An 18,131-nucleotide genomic window follows, 5' to 3' on the forward strand; every position below is an offset into this window, starting at 1 on the left:
GGGCATGCTCTTGAAACTGTGGGAACCCTCTAGAAATTGTCAGCAGGCTCTAGAAACTGTGGGCAGTCCCTAGAAACTGCAGGCCGGCTCTAGAAACTATGGGAAGGCTCTAGAAACTGTGAGAAGGCTCCAGAAACTGTGGGCAGGCTCTAGAATATGTGGGCAGGTTCTAGAACCTGTGGGCAGGCTCTAGAATCTATGGGCAGGCTCTAGAATCTGTGAGCAGGCTCTAGAATCGGTGGGCAGGCTCTAGAAACTGTGAGCAGGCTCTAGAAACTGTGGGCCAGGTCTAGGAAATGTTAGCAGGCTCTAGAAGCTGTGAGCAGGGCCTATAAACTGTGAGCAGGCTCCAGAAACTGTGGGTAGGCTCTAGAAACTGTGAACAGGCTCTAGAAAGTGTGAGGAGGCTCTAGAAACTGTGGGAAGCCTCTAGAATCTGTGGGCAGGCTCTAGAATCTGTGAGCAGTCTCTAGAAACTGTGGGCATGCTCCAGAAACTGTGAGTACACTCTAGAAATTGTGGAAAGGCTCTAGAAACTGTGGGGAGCCTCTAAAAACTGTGGGAAGGATCTAGAAACTGACAGCAGGCTCTAGAATCTATGGGCAGGCTCTAGAATCTGTGAGCAGTCTCTAGAAACTGTGGGCAGGTTCTAGAAACTGTGGGCAGGATCTAGAAACTGTGGGCAGGCTCTAGAAACTGTGAGCAGGCTCTAGAAACTATGGGCCGGGTCTAGAAAATGTGAACAGGCTCTAGAAACTGTGGGGAGGCTGTAGAAACTGTGGGGAATCTCTAGAAACTGTGGGAAGGATCTAGAAACTATTTGCAGGATCTAGAAACTGTGGGCAGTATCTAGAAAATGTGGGCAGGCTCTAGAAACTGTGAGCAGAGCCTAGAAACTGTGAGCAGGCACCAGAAACTGTGGGTAGGCTCTAGAAACTGTGAGCAGGCTCTAGAAAATATAGAGAGGCTCTAGAAACTGTGGGAACCCTCTAGAATCTGTGGGCAGGCTCTAGAATCTGTGAGCAGTCTCTAGAAACTGTGGGCAGGATCTAGAAACTGTGGGCAGGATCTAGAAACTGTGGGTAGGCTCTAGAAACTGTGAGCAGGCTCTAGAAACTGTGGGCAGTATCTAGAAAATGTGGGCAGGCTCTAGAAACTGTGAGTAGAGTCTAGAAACTGAGGGCAGTCTCTAGGAAATGTGAGCAGGCTCTAGGAACTGTGAGCAGGGCCTATAAACTGTGAGCAGGCTCCAGAAACTGTGGGTAGGCTCTAGAAACTGTGAGCAGGCTCTAGAAAGTGTGAGGAGGCTCTAGAAACTGTGGGAAGCCTCTAGAATCTGTGGGCAGGCTCTAGAATCTGTGAGCAGTCTCTAGAAACTGTGGGCAGGCTCCAGAAACTGTGAGTACACTCTAGAAATTGTGGAAAGGCTCTAGAAACTGTGGGGAGCCTCTAAAAACTGTGGGAAGGATCTAGAAACTGTCAGCAGTCTCTAGAAACTGTGGGCAGGATCTAGAAACTGTGTGCAGGCTCCAGAAACTGTTAGCAGGATCTAGAAACTGTGAGCAGGCTGTAGAAACTGTGGGCAGGCTCTAGAAACCGTTAGCAGGTTCTAGAATCTGTTAGCACGATCTAGAAACTGTGAGCAGGCTCTAGAAACTGTGGGCAGACTCTAGAATCTTTGAGTAGGCTCTAGACACTGTGGGCAGTCTATAAAATATGTGAGCAGTCTCTAGAAACTGTGAGCAGGCTTTAGAAACTGTGGGCAGGTTCTGGAAACTGTGAGCAGGCTCTAGAATATGTGGGAAGCCTCTACAAACATTGGGAAGCCTCTAGAAACTGTAGGCAGGATCTAGAAACTGTGGACAGAAAATAGGAACTGTGGGCAGGCTCTAGGAACTGCGAGCAGGCTCTAGAAACTGTGGGCAGGCTCTAGAAACTGTGGGAATCATCTAGAAACTGTGATTAGGGTCTAGAAACTATGGGCATGCTCTAGAAACTGTGGGAAGCCTCTAGAAACTGTGGGCAGGATCTAGAAAATGTGGGCAGGCTCTAGAAACTGTGAGCAGGGCCTAGAAACTGTGAGCAGGCACCAGAAACTGTGGGTAGGCTCTAGAAACTGTGAGCAAGCTCTAGAAAATATAGAGAGGCTCTAGAAACTGTGGAAAGCCTCTAGAATCTGTGGGCAGGCTCTAGAAACTGTGAGTATGCTCTAGAAAATGTAGGCAGGCTCTAGAATCTGTGGGCACTCTCTAGAATCTGTGGGCAGGCTCTAGAATCTGTGGGCAGGCTCTAGAAACTGTGACCAGTATCTAGGAACACTATGGCCAGGCTCTAGAAACTGTGAGTAGGCTCTAGAAACTGTGGGCAGGCTCTAGAATCTGTGAGCAGTCTCTAGAAACTGTGGGCAGGATCTAGAAACTGTGGGCAGGCTCTAGAAACTGTGAGCAGGCTCTAGAAACTGTGGGCCAGGTCTAGGAAATGTGAGCAGGCTCTAGAAGCTGTGAGCAGGGCCTATAAACTGTGAGCAGGCTCCAGAAACTGTGGGTAGGCTCTAGAAACTGTGGACAGGCTCTAGAAAGTGTGAGGAGGCTCTAGAAACTGTGGGAAGCCTCTAGAATCTGTGGGCAGGCTCTAGAATCTGTGAGCAGTCTCTAGAAACTGTGGGCATGCTCCAGAAACTGTGAGTACACTCTAGAAATTGTGGAAAGGCTCTAGAAACTGTGGGGAGCCTCTAAAAACTGTGGGAAGGATCTAGAAACTGACAGCAGGCTCTAGAATCTATGGGCAGGCTCTAGAATCTGTGAGCAGTCTCTAGAAACTGTGGGCAGGTTCTAGAAACTGTGGGCAGGATCTAGAAACTGTGGGCAGGCTCTAGAAACTGTGAGCAGGCTCTATAAACTATGGGCCGGGTCTAGAAAATGTGAACAGGCTCTAGAAACTGTGGGGAGGCTGTAGAAACTGTGGGGAATCTCTAGAAACTGTGGGAAGGATCTAGAAACTATTTGCAGGATCTAGAAACTGTGGGCAGGATCTAGAAACTGTGTGCAGGCTCTAGAAACTGTGGGTAGGCTCTAGAAACGGAGGGAAGCCTCTAGAAACTGTGGGCAGGATCTAGAAACTGTGGGCAGGCTCTAGAAACTGTGGGCAGTATCTAGAAAATGTGGGCAGGCTCTAGAAACTGTGAGCAGAGCCTAGAAACTGTGAGCAGGCACCAGAAACTGTGGGTAGGCTCTAGAAACTGTGAGCAGGCTCTAGAAAATATAGAGAGGCTCTAGAAACTGTGGGAACCCTCTAGAATCTGTGGGCAGGCTCTAGAATCTGTGAGCAGTCTCTAGAAACTGTGGGCAGGATCTAGAAACTGTGGGCAGGATCTAGAAACTGTGGGCAGGCTCTAGAAACTGTGAGCAGGCTCTAGAAACTGTGGGCAGTATCTAGAAAATGTGGGCAGGCTCTAGAAACTGTGAGTAGGGTCTAGAAACTGAGGGCAGTCTCTAGGAAATGTGAGCAGGCTCTAGGAACTGTGAGCAGGGCCTATAAACTGTGAGCAGGCTCCAGAAACTGTGGGTAGGCTCTAGAAACTGTGAGCAGGCTCTAGAAAGTGTGAGGAGGCTCTAGAAACTGTGGGAAGCCTCTAGAATCTGTGGGCAGGCTCTAGAATCTGTGAGCAGTCTCTAGAAACTGTGGGCAGGCTCCAGAAACTGTGAGTACACTCTAGAAATTGTGGAAAGGCTCTAGAAACTGTGGGGAGCCTCTAAAAACTGTGGGAAGGATCTAGAAACTGTCAGCAGTCTCTAGAAACTGTGGGCAGGTTGTACAAACTGCGGGCATGCTCTTGAAACTGTGGGAACCCTCTAGAAATTGTCAGCAGGCTCTAGAAACTGTGGGCAGTCCCTAGAAACTGCAGGCCGGCTCTAGAAACTATGGGAAGGCTCTAGAAACTGTGAGAAGGCTCCAGAAACTGTGGGCAGGCTCTAGAATATGTGGGCAGGTTCTAGAACCTGTGGGCAGGCTCTAGAATCTATGGGCAGGCTCTAGAATCTGTGAGCAGGCTGTAGAATCGGTGGGCAGGCTCTAGAAACTGTGAGCAGGCTCTAGAAACTGTGGGCCAGGTCTAGGAAATGTTAGCAGGCTCTAGAAGCTGTGAGCAGGGCCTATAAACTGTGAGCAGGCTCCAGAAACTGTGGGTAGGCTCTAGAAACTGTGAACAGGCTCTAGAAAGTGTGAGGAGGCTCTAGAAACTGTGGGAAGCCTCTAGAATCTGTGGGCAGGCTCTAGAATCTGTGAGCAGTCTCTAGAAACTGTGGGCATGCTCCAGAAACTGTGAGTACACTCTAGAAATTGTGGAAAGGCTCTAGAAACTGTGGGGAGCCTCTAAAAACTGTGGGAAGGATCTAGAAACTGACAGCAGGCTCTAGAATCTATGGGCAGGCTCTAGAATCTGTGAGCAGTCTCTAGAAACTGTGGGCAGGTTCTAGAAACTGTGGGCAGGATCTAGAAACTGTGGGCAGGCTCTAGAAACTGTGAGCAGGCTCTAGAAACTATGGGCCGGGTCTAGAAAATGTGAACAGGCTCTAGAAACTGTGGGGAGGCTGTAGAAACTGTGGGGAATCTCTAGAAACTGTGGGAAGGATCTAGAAACTATTTGCAGGATCTAGAAACTGTGGGCAGTATCTAGAAAATGTGGGCAGGCTCTAGAAACTGTGAGCAGAGCCTAGAAACTGTGAGCAGGCACCAGAAACTGTGGGTAGGCTCTAGAAACTGTGAGCAGGCTCTAGAAAATATAGAGAGGCTCTAGAAACTGTGGGAACCCTCTAGAATCTGTGGGCAGGCTCTAGAATCTGTGAGCAGTCTCTAGAAACTGTGGGCAGGATCTAGAAACTGTGGGCAGGATCTAGAAACTGTGGGTAGGCTCTAGAAACTGTGAGCAGGCTCTAGAAACTGTGGGCAGTATCTAGAAAATGTGGGCAGGCTCTAGAAACTGTGAGTAGAGTCTAGAAACTGAGGGCAGTCTCTAGGAAATGTGAGCAGGCTCTAGGAACTGTGAGCAGGGCCTATAAACTGTGAGCAGGCTCCAGAAACTGTGGGTAGGCTCTAGAAACTGTGAGCAGGCTCTAGAAAGTGTGAGGAGGCTCTAGAAACTGTGGGAAGCCTCTAGAATCTGTGGGCAGGCTCTAGAATCTGTGAGCAGTCTCTAGAAACTGTGGGCAGGCTCCAGAAACTGTGAGTACACTCTAGAAATTGTGGAAAGGCTCTAGAAACTGTGGGGAGCCTCTAAAAACTGTGGGAAGGATCTAGAAACTGTCAGCAGTCTCTAGAAACTGTGGGCAGGATCTAGAAACTGTGTGCAGGCTCCAGAAACTGTTAGCAGGATCTAGAAACTGTGAGCAGGCTGTAGAAACTGTGGGCAGGCTCTAGAAACCGTTAGCAGGTTCTAGAATCTGTTAGCACGATCTAGAAACTGTGAGCAGGCTCTAGAAACTGTGGGCAGACTCTAGAATCTTTGAGTAGGCTCTAGACACTGTGGGCAGTCTATAAAATATGTGAGCAGTCTCTAGAAACTGTGAGCAGGCTTTAGAAACTGTGGGCAGGTTCTGGAAACTGTGAGCAGGCTCTAGAATATGTGGGAAGCCTCTACAAACATTGGGAAGCCTCTAGAAACTGTAGGCAGGATCTAGAAACTGTGGACAGAAAATAGGAACTGTGGGCAGGCTCTAGGAACTGCGAGCAGGCTCTAGAAACTGTGGGCAGGCTCTAGAAACTGTGGGAATCATCTAGAAACTGTGATTAGGGTCTAGAAACTATGGGCATGCTCTAGAAACTGTGGGAAGCCTCTAGAAACTGTGGGCAGGATCTAGAAAATGTGGGCAGGCTCTAGAAACTGTGAGCAGGGCCTAGAAACTGTGAGCAGGCACCAGAAACTGTGGGTAGGCTCTAGAAACTGTGAGCAAGCTCTAGAAAATATAGAGAGGCTCTAGAAACTGTGGAAAGCCTCTAGAATCTGTGGGCAGGCTCTAGAAACTGTGAGTATGCTCTAGAAAATGTAGGCAGGCTCTAGAATCTGTGGGCACTCTCTAGAATCTGTGGGCAGGCTCTAGAATCTGTGGGCAGGCTCTAGAAACTGTGACCAGTATCTAGGAACACTATGGCCAGGCTCTAGAAACTGTGAGTAGGCTCTAGAAACTGTGGGCAGGCTCTAGAATCTGTGAGCAGTCTCTAGAAACTGTGGGCAGGATCTAGAAACTGTGGGCAGGCTCTAGAAACTGTGAGCAGGCTCTAGAAACTGTGGGCCAGGTCTAGGAAATGTGAGCAGGCTCTAGAAGCTGTGAGCAGGGCCTATAAACTGTGAGCAGGCTCCAGAAACTGTGGGTAGGCTCTAGAAACTGTGAACAGGCTCTAGAAAGTGTGAGGAGGCTCTAGAAACTGTGGGAAGCCTCTAGAATCTGTGGGCAGGCTCTAGAATCTGTGAGCAGTCTCTAGAAACTGTGGGCATGCTCCAGAAACTGTGAGTACACTCTAGAAATTGTGGAAAGGCTCTAGAAACTGTGGGGAGCCTCTAAAAACTGTGGGAAGGATCTAGAAACTGACAGCAGGCTCTAGAATCTATGGGCAGGCTCTAGAATCTGTGAGCAGTCTCTAGAAACTGTGGGCAGGTTCTAGAAACTGTGGGCAGGATCTAGAAACTGTGGGCAGGCTCTAGAAACTGCGAGCAGGCTCTATAAACTATGGGCCGGGTCTAGAAAATGCGAACAGGCTCTAGAAACTGTGGGGAGGCTGTAGAAACTGTGGGGAATCTCTAGAAACTGTGGGAAGGATCTAGAAACTATTTGCAGGATCTAGAAACTGTGGGCAGTATCTAGAAAATGTGGGCAGGCTCTAGAAACTGTGAGCAGAGCCTAGAAACTGTGAGCAGGCACCAGAAACTGTAGGTAGGCTCTAGAAACTGTGAGCAGGCTCTAGAAAATATAGAGAGGCTCTAGAAACTGTGGGAACCCTCTAGAATCTGTGGGCAGGCTCTAGAATCTGTGAGCAGTCTCTAGAAACTGTGGGCAGGATCTAGAAACTGTGGGCAGGATCTAGAAACTGTGGGCAGGCTCTAGAAACTGTGAGCAGGCTCTAGAAACTGTGGGCAGTATCTAGAAAATGTGGGCAGGCTCTAGAAACTGTGAGTAGGGTCTAGAAACTGAGGGCAGTCTCTAGGAAATGTGAGCAGGCTCTAGGAACTGTGAGCAGGGCCTATAAACTGTGAGCAGGCTCCAGAAACTGTGGGTAGGTTCTAGAAACTGTGAGCAGGCTCTAGAAAGTGTGAGGAGGCTCTAGAAACTGTGGGAAGCCTCTAGAATCTGTGGGCAGGCTCTAGAATCTGTGAGCAGTCTCTAGAAACTGTGGGCAGGCTCCAGAAACTGTGAGTACACTCTAGAAATTGTGGAAAGGCTCTAGAAACTGTGGGGAGCCTCTAAAAACTGTGGGAAGGATCTAGAAACTGTCAGCAGTCTCTAGAAACTGTGGGCAGGATCTAGAAACTGTGTGCAGGCTCCAGAAACTGTTAGCAGGATCTAGAAACTGTGAGCAGGCTGTAGAAACTGTGGGCAGGCTCTAGAAACCGTTAGCAGGTTCTAGAATCTGTTAGCACGATCTAGAAACTGTGAGCAGGCTCTAGAAACTGTGGGCAGACTCTAGAATCTTTGAGTAGGCTCTAGACACTGTGGGCAGTCTATAAAATATGTGAGCAGTCTCTAGAAACTGTGAGCAGGCTTTAGAAACTGTGGGCAGGTTCTGGAAACTGTGAGCAGGCTCTAGAATATGTGGGAAGCCTCTACAAACATTGGGAAGCCTCTAGAAACTGTAGGCAGGATCTAGAAACTGTGGACAGAAAATAGGAACTGTGGGCAGGCTCTAGGAACTGCGAGCAGGCTCTAGAAACTGTGGGCAGGCTCTAGAAACTGTGGGAATCATCTAGAAACTGTGATTAGGGTCTAGAAACTATGGGCATGCTCTAGAAACTGTGGGAAGCCTCTAGAAACTGTGGGCAGGATCTAGAAAATGTGGGCAGGCTCTAGAAACTGTGAGCAGGGCCTAGAAACTGTGAGCAGGCACCAGAAACTGTGGGTAGGCTCTAGAAACTGTGAGCAGGCTCTAGAAAATATAGAGAGGCTCTAGAAACTGTGGGAACCCTCTAGAATCTGTGGGCAGGCTCTAGAAACTGTGAGTAGGCTCCAGAATATGTGGGCAGGCTCTAGAAACTGTGAGCAGGGCCTAGAAACTGTGAGCAGGCACCAGAAACTGTGGGTAGGCTCTAGAAACTGTGAGCAGGCTCTAGAAAATATAGAGAGGCTCTAGAAACTGTGGGAACCCTCTAGAATCTGTGGGCAGGCTCTAGAAACTGTGAGTAGGCTCCAGAAACTGTGGGCAGGCTCTAGAATCTGTGGGCAGGCTCTAGAATCTGTGGGAAGGCTCTAGAATCTGTGGGCAGGCTCTAGAAACTATGGGCAGGGTCTAGAATCTATGGGGAGGCTCTAGAAACTGTGAGTAGGCTCTAGAAACTGTGGGCAGGCTCTAGAATCTGTGGGAAGCCTCTACAAACATTGGGAAGCCTCTAGAAACTGTAGGCAGGATCTAGAAACTGTGGGCAGAAAATAGGAACTGTGGACAGGCTCTAGAAACTGCGAGCAGGCTCTAGAAACTGTGGGCAGGCTCTAGAAACTGTGGGAATCATCTAGAAACTGTGATTAGGGTCTAGAAACTATGGGCATGCTCTAGAAACTGTGGGAAGCTTCTAGAAACTGTGGGCAGGATCTAGAAAATGTGGGCAGGCTCTAGAAACTGTGAGCAGGGCCTAGAAACTGTGAGCAGGCACGAGAAACTGTGGGTAGGCTCTAGAAACTGTGAGCAGGCTCTAGAAAATATAGAGAGGCTCTAGAAACTGTGGGAACCCTCTAGAATCTGTGGGCAGGCTCTAGAAACTGTGAGTAGGCTCCAGAAAATGTGGGCAGGCTCTAGAATCTGTGGGCAGGCTCTAGAAACTGTGAGTAGGCTCCAGAAAATGTGGGCAGGCTCTAGAATCTGTGGGAAGGCTCTAGAATCTGTGGGCAGGCTCTAGAATCTGTGGGCAGGCTCTAGAAACTATGGGCAGGGTCTAGAATCTATGGGGAGGCTCTAGAAACTGTGAGTAGGCTCTAGAAACTGTGGGCAGGCTCTAGAATCTGTGAGCAGTCTCTAGAAACTGTGGGCAGGCTCTAGAAGCTGTGAGCAGGGCCTAGAAACTGTGAGCAGGCACCAGAAACTGTGGGAAGGCTCTAGAATCTGTGGGAAGGCTCTAGAATCTGTGGGCAGGCTCTAGAATCTGTGGGCAGGCTCTAGAAACTATGGGCAGGGTCTAGAATCTATGGGGAGGCTCTAGAAACTGTGAGTAGGCTCTAGAAACTGTGGGCAGGCTCTAGAATCTGTGAGCAGTCTCTAGAAACTGTGGGCAGGATCTAGAAACTGTGAGCAGGGCCTAGAAACTGTGAGCAGGCACCAGAAACTGTGGGTAGGCTCTAGAAACTGTGAGCAAGCTCTAGAAAATATAGAGAGGCTCTAGAAACTGTGGAAAGCCTCTAGAATCTGTGGGCAGGCTCTAGAAACTGTGAGTATGCTCCAGAAAATGTAGGCAGGCTCTAGAATCTGTGGGCACTCTCTAGAATCTGTGGGCAGGCTCTAGAATCTGTGGGCAGGCTCTAGAAACTGTGACCAGTATCTAGGAACACTATGGCCAGGCTCTAGAAACTGTGAGTAGGCTCTAGAAACTGTGGGCAGGCTCTAGAATCTGTGAGCAGTCTTTAGAAACTGTGGGCAGGATCTAGAAACTGTGGGCAGGCTCTAGAAACTGTGAGCAGGCTCTAGAAACTGTGGGCCAGGTCTAGGAAATGTGAGCAGGCTCTAGAAGCTGTGAGCAGGGCCTATAAACTGTGAGCAGGCTCCAGAAACTGTGGGTAGGCTCTAGAAACTGTGAGCAGGCTCTAGAAAGTGTGAGGAGGCTCTAGAAACTGTGGGAAGCCTCTAGAATCTGTGGGCAGGCTCTAGAATCTGTGAGCAGTCTCTAGAAACTGTGGGCATGCTCCAGAAACTGTGAGTACACTCTAGAAATTGTGGAAAGGCTCTAGAAACTGTGGGGAGCCTCTAAAAACTGTGGGAAGGATCTAGAAACTGACAGCAGTCTCTAGAAACTGTGGGCAGTCTCTAGAAACTGCAGGCCGGCTCTAGAAACTGTGGGAAGGCTCTAGAAACTGTGAGCAGGGCCTAGAAACAGTGAGCACCAGAAACTGTGGGTAGGCTCTAGAAACTGTGAGAAGGCTCCAGAAACTGGGCAGGCTCTAGAATATGTGGGCAGGTTCTAGAATCTGTGAGCAGTCTCTAGAATCTGTGGGCAGGCTCTAGAATCTGTGGGCAGGCTCTAGAATCTGTGAGCAGTCTCTAGAAACTGTGGGCAGGTTCTAGAAACTGTGGGCAGGATCTAGAAACTGTGGGCAGGCTCTAGAAACTGTGAGCAGGCTCTATAAACTATGGGCCGGGTCTAGAAAATGTGAACAGGCTCTAGAAACGGTGGGGAGGCTGTAGAAACTGTGGGGAATCTCTAGAAACTGTGGGAAGGATCTAGAAACTATTTGCAGGATCTAGAAACTGTGTGCAGGCTCTAGAAACTGTGGGTAGGCTCTAGAAACGGAGGGAAGCCTCTAGAAACTGTGGGCAGGATCTAGAAACTGTGGGCAGGCTCTAGAAACTGTGGGCAGTATCTAGAAAATGTGGGCAGGCTCTAGAAACTGTGAGCAGAGCCTAGAAACTGTGAGCAGGCACCAGAAACTGTGGGTAGGCTCTAGAAACTGTGAGCAGGCTCTAGAAAATATAGAGAGGCTCTAGAAACTGTGGGAACCCTCTAGAATCTGTGGGCAGGCTCTAGAATCTGTGAGCAGTCTCTAGAAACTGTGGGCAGGATCTAGAAACTGTGGGCAGGATCTAGAAACTGTGGGCAGGCTCTAGAAACTGTGAGCAGGCTCTAGAAACTGTGGGCAGTATCTAGAAAATGTGGGCAGGCTCTAGAAACTGTGAGTAGGGTCTAGAAACTGAGGGCAGTCTCTAGGAAATGTGAGCAGGCTCTAGGAACTGTGAGCAGGGCCTATAAACTGTGAGCAGGCTCCAGAAACTGTGGGTAGGCTCTAGAAACTGTGAGCAGGCTCTAGAAAGTGTGAGGAGGCTCTAGAAACTGTGGGAAGCCTCTAGAATCTGTGGGCAGGCTCTAGAATCTGTGAGCAGTCTCTAGAAACTGTGGGCAGGCTCCAGAAACTGTGAGTACACTCTAGAAATTGTGGAAAGGCTCTAGAAACTGTGGGGAGCCTCTAAAAACTGTGGGAAGGATCTAGAAACTGTCAGCAGTCTCTAGAAACTGTGGGCAGGTTGTACAAACTGCGGGCATGCTCTTGAAACTGTGGGAACCCTCTAGAAATTGTCAGCAGGCTCTAGAAACTGTGGGCAGTCCCTAGAAACTGCAGGCCGGCTCTAGAAACTATGGGAAGGCTCTAAAAACTGTGAGAAGGCTCCAGAAACTGTGGGCAGGCTCTAGAATATGTGGGCAGGTTCTAGAACCTGTGGGCAGGCTCTAGAATCTATGGGCAGGCTCTAGAATCTGTGAGCAGGCTCTAGAATCGGTGGGCAGGCTCTAGAATCTGTGGGCAGGATCTAGAATCTATGGGCAGGCTCTAGAATCTGTGAGCAGTCTCTAGAAACTGTGGGCAGGTTCTAGAAACTGTGGGCAGGATCTAGAAACTGTGGGCAGGCTCTAGAAACTGTGAGCAGGCTCTATAAACTATGGGCCGGGTCTAGAAAATGTGAACAGGCTCTAGAAACTGTGGGGAGGCTGTAGAAACTGTGGGGAATCTCTAGAAACTGTGGGAAGGATCTAGAAACTATTTGCAGGCTCTTGAAACTGTGAGAAGGCTCCAGAAACTGTGGGCAGGCTCTAGAATCTGTGGGCAGGCTCTAGAATCTGTGAGCAGGCTCTAGAATCTGTGGGCAGGCTCTAGAATCTGTGAGCAGTCTCTAGAAACTCTGGGCAGGATCTAGAAACTGTGGGCAGGATCTAGAAACTGTTAGCAGGATCTAGAAACTGTGAGCAGGCTGTAGAAACTGTGGGCAGGCTCTAGAAACCGTTAGCAGGTTCTAGAATCTGTTAGCACGATCTAGAAACTGTGAGCAGGCTCTAGAAACTGTGGGCAGACTCTAGAATCTTTGAGTAGGCTCTAGAAACTGTGGGCAGTCTATAAAATATGTGAGCAGTCTCTAGAAACTGTGAGCAGGCTTTAGAAACTGTGGGCAGGTTCTGGAAACTGTGAGCAGGCTCTAGAATATGTGGGAAGCCTCTACAAACATTGGGAAGCCTCTAGAAACTGTAGGCAGGATCTAGAAACTGTGGGCAGAAAATAGGAACTGTGGGCAGGCTCTAGAAACTGCGAGCAGGCTCTAGAAACTGTGGGCAGGCTCTAGAAACTGTGGGAATCATCTAGAAACTGTGATTAGGGTCTAGAAACTATGGGCATGCTCTAGAAACTGTGGGAAGCCTCTAGAAACTGTGGACAGGATCTAGAAAATGTGGGCAGGCTCTAGAAACTGTGAGCAGGGCCTAGAAACTGTGAGCAGGCACCAGAAACTGTAGGTAGGCTCTAGAAACTGTGAGCAGGCTCTAGAAAATATAGAGAGGCTCTAGAAACTGTGGGAACCCTCTAGAATCTCTGGGCAGGCTCTAGAATCTGTGAGCAGTCTCTAGAAACTGTGGGCAGGATCTAGAAACTGTGGGCAGGATCTAGAAACTGTGGGCAGGCTCTAGAAAGTGTGAGGAAGCTCTACAAACTGTGGGAAGCCTCTAGAATCTGTGGGCAGGCTCTAGAATCTGTGAGCAGTCTCTAGAAACTGTGGGCAGGCTCCAGAAACTGTGAGTACACTCTAGAAATTGTGGAAAGGCTCTAGAAACTGTGGGGAGCCTCTAAAAACTGTGGGAAGGATCTAGAAACTGTCAGCAGTCTCTAGAAACTGTGGGCAGGTTGTACAAACTGCGGGCATGCTCTTGAAACTGTGGGAACCCTCTAGAAATTGTCAGCAGGCTCTAGAAACTGTGGGCAGTCCCTAGAAACTGCAGGCCGGCTCTAGAAACTATGGGAAGGCTCTAGAAACTGTGAGCAGGGCCTAGAAACTGTGAGCACCAGAAACTGTGGGTAGGCTCTAGAAACTGTGAGAAGGCTCCAGAAACTGTGGGCAGGCTCTAGAATATGTGGGAGGTTCTAGAACCTGTGGGCAGGCTCTAGAATCTATGGGCAGGCTCTAGAATCTGTCAGCAGACTCTAGAATCTGTGGGCAGGCTCTAGAATCTGTGAGCAGGCTCTAGAATCTGTGGGCAGGCTCTAGAATCTGTGAGCAGTCTCTAGAAACTCTGGGCAGGATCTAGAAACTGTGGGCAGGATCTAGAAACTGTGTGCAGGCTCCAGAAACTGTTAGCAGGATCTAGAAACTGTGAGCAGGCTGTAGAAACTGTGGGCAGGCTCTAGAAACCGTTAGCAGGTTCTAGAATCTGTTAGCACGATCTAGAAACTGTGAGCAGGCTCTAGAAACTGTGGGCAGACTCTAGAATCTTTGAGTAGGCTCTAGACACTGTGGGCAGTCTATAAAATATGTGAGCAGTCTCTAGAAACTGTGAGCAGGCTTTAGAAACTGTGGGCAGGTTCTGGAAACTGTGAGCAGGCTCTAGAATATGTGGGAAGCCTCTACAAACATTGGGAAGCCTCTAGAAACTGTAGGCAGGATCTAGAAACTGTGGGCAGAAAATAGGGACTGTGGGCAGGCTCTAGAAACTGCGAGCAGGCTCTAGAAGCTGTGGGCAGGCTCTAGAAACTGTGGGAATCATCTAGAAACTGTGATTAGGGTCTAGAAACTATGGGCATGCTCTAGAAACTGTGGGAAGCCTCTAGAAACTGTGGGCAGGATCTAGAAAATGTGGGCAGGCTCTAGAAACTGTGAGCAGGGCCTAGAAACTGTGAGCAGGCACCAGAAACTGTGGGTAGGCTCTACAAACTGTGAGCAGGCTCTAGAAAATATAGAGAGGCTCTAGAAACTGTGGGAACCCTCTAGAATCTGTGGGCAGGCTCTGGAAACTGTGAGTAGGCTCCAGAAAATGTGGGCAGGCTCTAGAATCTGTGGGCAGGCTCTAGAATCTGTGGGAAGGCTCTAGAATCTGTGGGCAGGCTCTAGAATCTGTGGGCAGGCTCTAGAATCTGTGGGCAGGCTCTAGAAACTATGGGCAGGGTCTAGAATCTATGGGGAGGCTCTAGAAACTGTGAGTAGGCTCTAGAAACTGTGGGCAGGCTCTAGAATCTGTAAGCAGTCTCTAGAAACTGTGGGCAGGATCTAGAAACTGTGAGCAGGGCCTAGAAACTGTGAGCAGGCACCAGAAACTGTGGGTAGGCTCTAGAAACTGTGAACAGGCTCTAGAAAGTGTGAGGAGGCTCTAGAAACTGTGGGAAGCCTCTAGAATCTGTGGGCAGGCTCTAGAATCTGTGAGCAGTCTCTAAAAACTGTGGGCATGCTCCAGAAACTGTGAGTACACTCTAGAAAATGTGGAAAGGCTCTAGAAACTGTGGGGAGCCTCTAAAAACTGTGGGAAGGATCTAGAAACTGACAGCAGGCTCTAGAAACTATGGGCAGGCTCTAGAATCTGTGAGCAGTCTCTAGAAACTGTGGGCAGGTTCTAGAAACTGTGGGCAGGATCTAGAAACTGTGGGCAGGCTCTAGAAACTGCGAGCAGGCTCTATAAACTATGGGCCGGGTCTAGAAAATGTGAACAGGCTCTAGAAACTGTGGGGAGGCTGTAGAAACTGTGGGGAATCTCTAGAAACTGTGGGAAGGATCTAGAAACTATTTGCAGGATCTAGAAACTGTGGGCAGTATCTAGAAAATGTGGGCAGGCTCTAGAAACTGTGAGCAGAGCCTAGAAACTGTGAGCAGGCACCAGAAACTGTGGGTAGGCTCTAGAAACTGTGAGCAGGCTCTAGAAAATATAGAGAGGCTCTAGAAACTGTGGGAACCCTCTAGAATCTGTGGGCAGGCTCTAGAATCTGTGAGCAGTCTCTAGAAACTGTGGGCAGGATCTAGAAACTGTGGGCAGGATCTAGAAACTGTGGGCAGGCTCTAGAAACTGTGAGCAGGCTCTAGAAACTGTGGGCAGTATCTAGAAAATGTGGGCAGGCTCTAGAAACTGTGAGTAGGGTCTAGAAACTGAGGGCAGTCTCTAGGAAATGTGAGCAGGCTCTAGGAACTGTGAGCAGGGCCTATAAACTGTGAGCAGGCTCCAGAAACTGTGGGTAGGTTCTAGAAACTGTGAGCAGGCTCTAGAAAGTGTGAGGAGGCTCTAGAAACTGTGGGAAGCCTCTAGAATCTGTGGGCAGGCTCTAGAATCTGTGAGCAGTCTCTAGAAACTGTGGGCAGGCTCCAGAAACTGTGAGTACACTCTAGAAATTGTGGAAAGGCTCTAGAAACTGTGGGGAGCCTCTAAAAACTGTGGGAAGGATCTAGAAACTGTCAGCAGTCTCTAGAAACTGTGGGCAGGATCTAGAAACTGTGTGCAGGCTCCAGAAACTGTTAGCAGGATCTAGAAACTGTGAGCAGGCTGTAGAAACTGTGGGCAGGCTCTAGAAACCGTTAGCAGGTTCTAGAATCTGTTAGCACGATCTAGAAACTGTGAGCAGGCTCTAGAAACTGTGGGCAGACTCTAGAATCTTTGAGTAGGCTCTAGACACTGTGGGCAGTCTATAAAATATGTGAGCAGTCTCTAGAAACTGTGAGCAGGCTTTAGAAACTGTGGGCAGGTTCTGGAAACTGTGAGCAGGCTCTAGAATATGTGGGAAGCCTCTACAAACATTGGGAAGCCTCTAGAAACTGTAGGCAGGATCTAGAAACTGTGGACAGAAAATAGGAACTGTGGGCAGGCTCTAGGAACTGCGAGCAGGCTCTAGAAACTGTGGGCAGGCTCTAGAAACTGTGGGAATCATCTAGAAACAGTGATTAGGGTCTAGAAACTATGGGCATGCTCTAGAAACTGTGGGAAGCCTCTAGAAACTGTGGGCAGGATCTAGAAAATGTGGGCAGGCTCTAGAAACTGTGAGCAGGGCCTAGAAACTGTGAGCAGGCACCAGAAACTGTGGGTAGGCTCTAGAAACTGTGAGCAGGCTCTAGAAAATATAGAGAGGCTCTAGAAACTGTGGGAACCCTCTAGAATCTGTGGGCAGGCTCTAGAAACTGTGAGTAGGCTCCAGAATATGTGGGCAGGCTCTAGAAACTGTGAGCAGGGCCTAGAAACTGTGAGCAGGCACCAGAAACTGTGGGTAGGCTCTAGAAACTGTGAGCAGGCTCTAGAAAATATAGAGAGGCTCTAGAAACTGTGGGAACCCTCTAGAATCTGTGGGCAGGCTCTAGAAACTGTGAGTAGGCTCCAGAAACTGTGGGCAGGCTCTAGAATCTGTGGGCAGGCTCTAGAATCTGTGGGAAGGCTCTAGAATCTGTGGGCAGGCTCTAGAATCTGTGGGCAGGCTCTAGAAACTATGGGCAGGGTCTAGAATCTATGGGGAGGCTCTAGAAACTGTGAATAGGCTCTAGAAACTGTGGGCAGGCTCTAGAATCTGTGGGAAGCCTCTACAAACATTGGGAAGCCTCTAGAAACTGTAGGCAGGATCTAGAAACTGTGGGCAGAAAATAGGAACTGTGGACAGGCTCTAGAAACTGCGAGCAGGCTCTAGAAACTGTGGGCAGGCTCTAGAAACTGTGGGAATCATCTAGAAACTGTGATTAGGGTCTAGAAACTATGGGCATGCTCTAGAAACTGTGGGAAGCTTCTAGAAACTGTGGGCAGGATCTAGAAAATGTGGGCAGGCTCTAGAAACTGTGAGCAGGGCCTAGAAACTGTGAGCAGGCACGAGAAACTGTGGGTAGGCTCTAGAAACTGTGAGCAGGCTCTAGAAAATATAGAGAGGCTCTAGAAACTGTGGGAACCCTCTAGAATCTGTGGGCAGGCTCTAGAAACTGTGAGTAGGCTCCAGAAAATGTGGGCAGGCTCTAGAATCTGTGGGCAGGCTCTAGAAACTGTGAGTAGGCTCCAGAAAATGTGGGCAGGCTCTAGAATCTGTGGGAAGGCTCTAGAATCTGTGGGCAGGCTCTAGAATCTGTGGGCAGGCTCTAGAAACTATGGGCAGGGTCTAGAATCTATGGGGAGGCTCTAGAAACTGTGAGTAGGCTCTAGAAACTGTGGGCAGGCTCTAGAATCTGTGAGCAGTCTCTAGAAACTGTGGGCAGGCTCTAGAAGCTGTGAGCAGGGCCTAGAAACTGTGAGCAGGCACCAGAAACTGTGGGAAGGCTCTAGAATCTGTGGGAAGGCTCTAGAATCTGTGGGCAGGCTCTAGAATCTGTGGGCAGGCTCTAGAAACTATGGGCAGGGTCTAGAATCTATGGGGAGGCTCTAGAAACTGTGAGTAGGCTCTAGAAACTGTGGGCAGGCTCTAGAATCTGTGAGCAGTCTCTAGAAACTGTGGGCAGGATCTAGAAACTGTGAGCAGGGCCTAGAAACTGTGAGCAGGCACCAGAAACTGTGGGTAGGCTCTAGAAACTGTGAGCAAGCTCTAGAAAATATAGAGAGGCTCTAGAAACTGTGGAAAGCCTCTAGAATCTGTGGGCAGGCTCTAGAAACTGTGAGTATGCTCCAGAAAATGTAGGCAGGCTCTAGAATCTGTGGGCACTCTCTAGAATCTGTGGGCAGGCTCTAGAATCTGTGGGCAGGCTCTAGAAACTGTGACCAGTATCTAGGAACACTATGGCCAGGCTCTAGAAACTGTGAGTAGGCTCTAGAAACTGTGGGCAGGCTCTAGAATCTGTGAGCAGTCTCTAGAAACTGTGGGCAGGATCTAGAAACTGTGGGCAGGCTCTAGAAACTGTGAGCAGGCTCTAGAAACTGTGGGCCAGGTCTAGGAAATGTGAGCAGGCTCTAGAAGCTGTGAGCAGGGCCTATAAACTGTGAGCAGGCTCCAGAAACTGTGGGTAGGCTCTAGAAACTGTGAGCAGGCTCTAGA

Source organism: Balaenoptera acutorostrata, chromosome 5 (assembly GCF_949987535.1).
Source record: "Balaenoptera acutorostrata chromosome 5, mBalAcu1.1, whole genome shotgun sequence".
In the NCBI taxonomy this organism is placed as follows: domain Eukaryota; kingdom Metazoa; phylum Chordata; class Mammalia; order Artiodactyla; family Balaenopteridae; genus Balaenoptera; species Balaenoptera acutorostrata.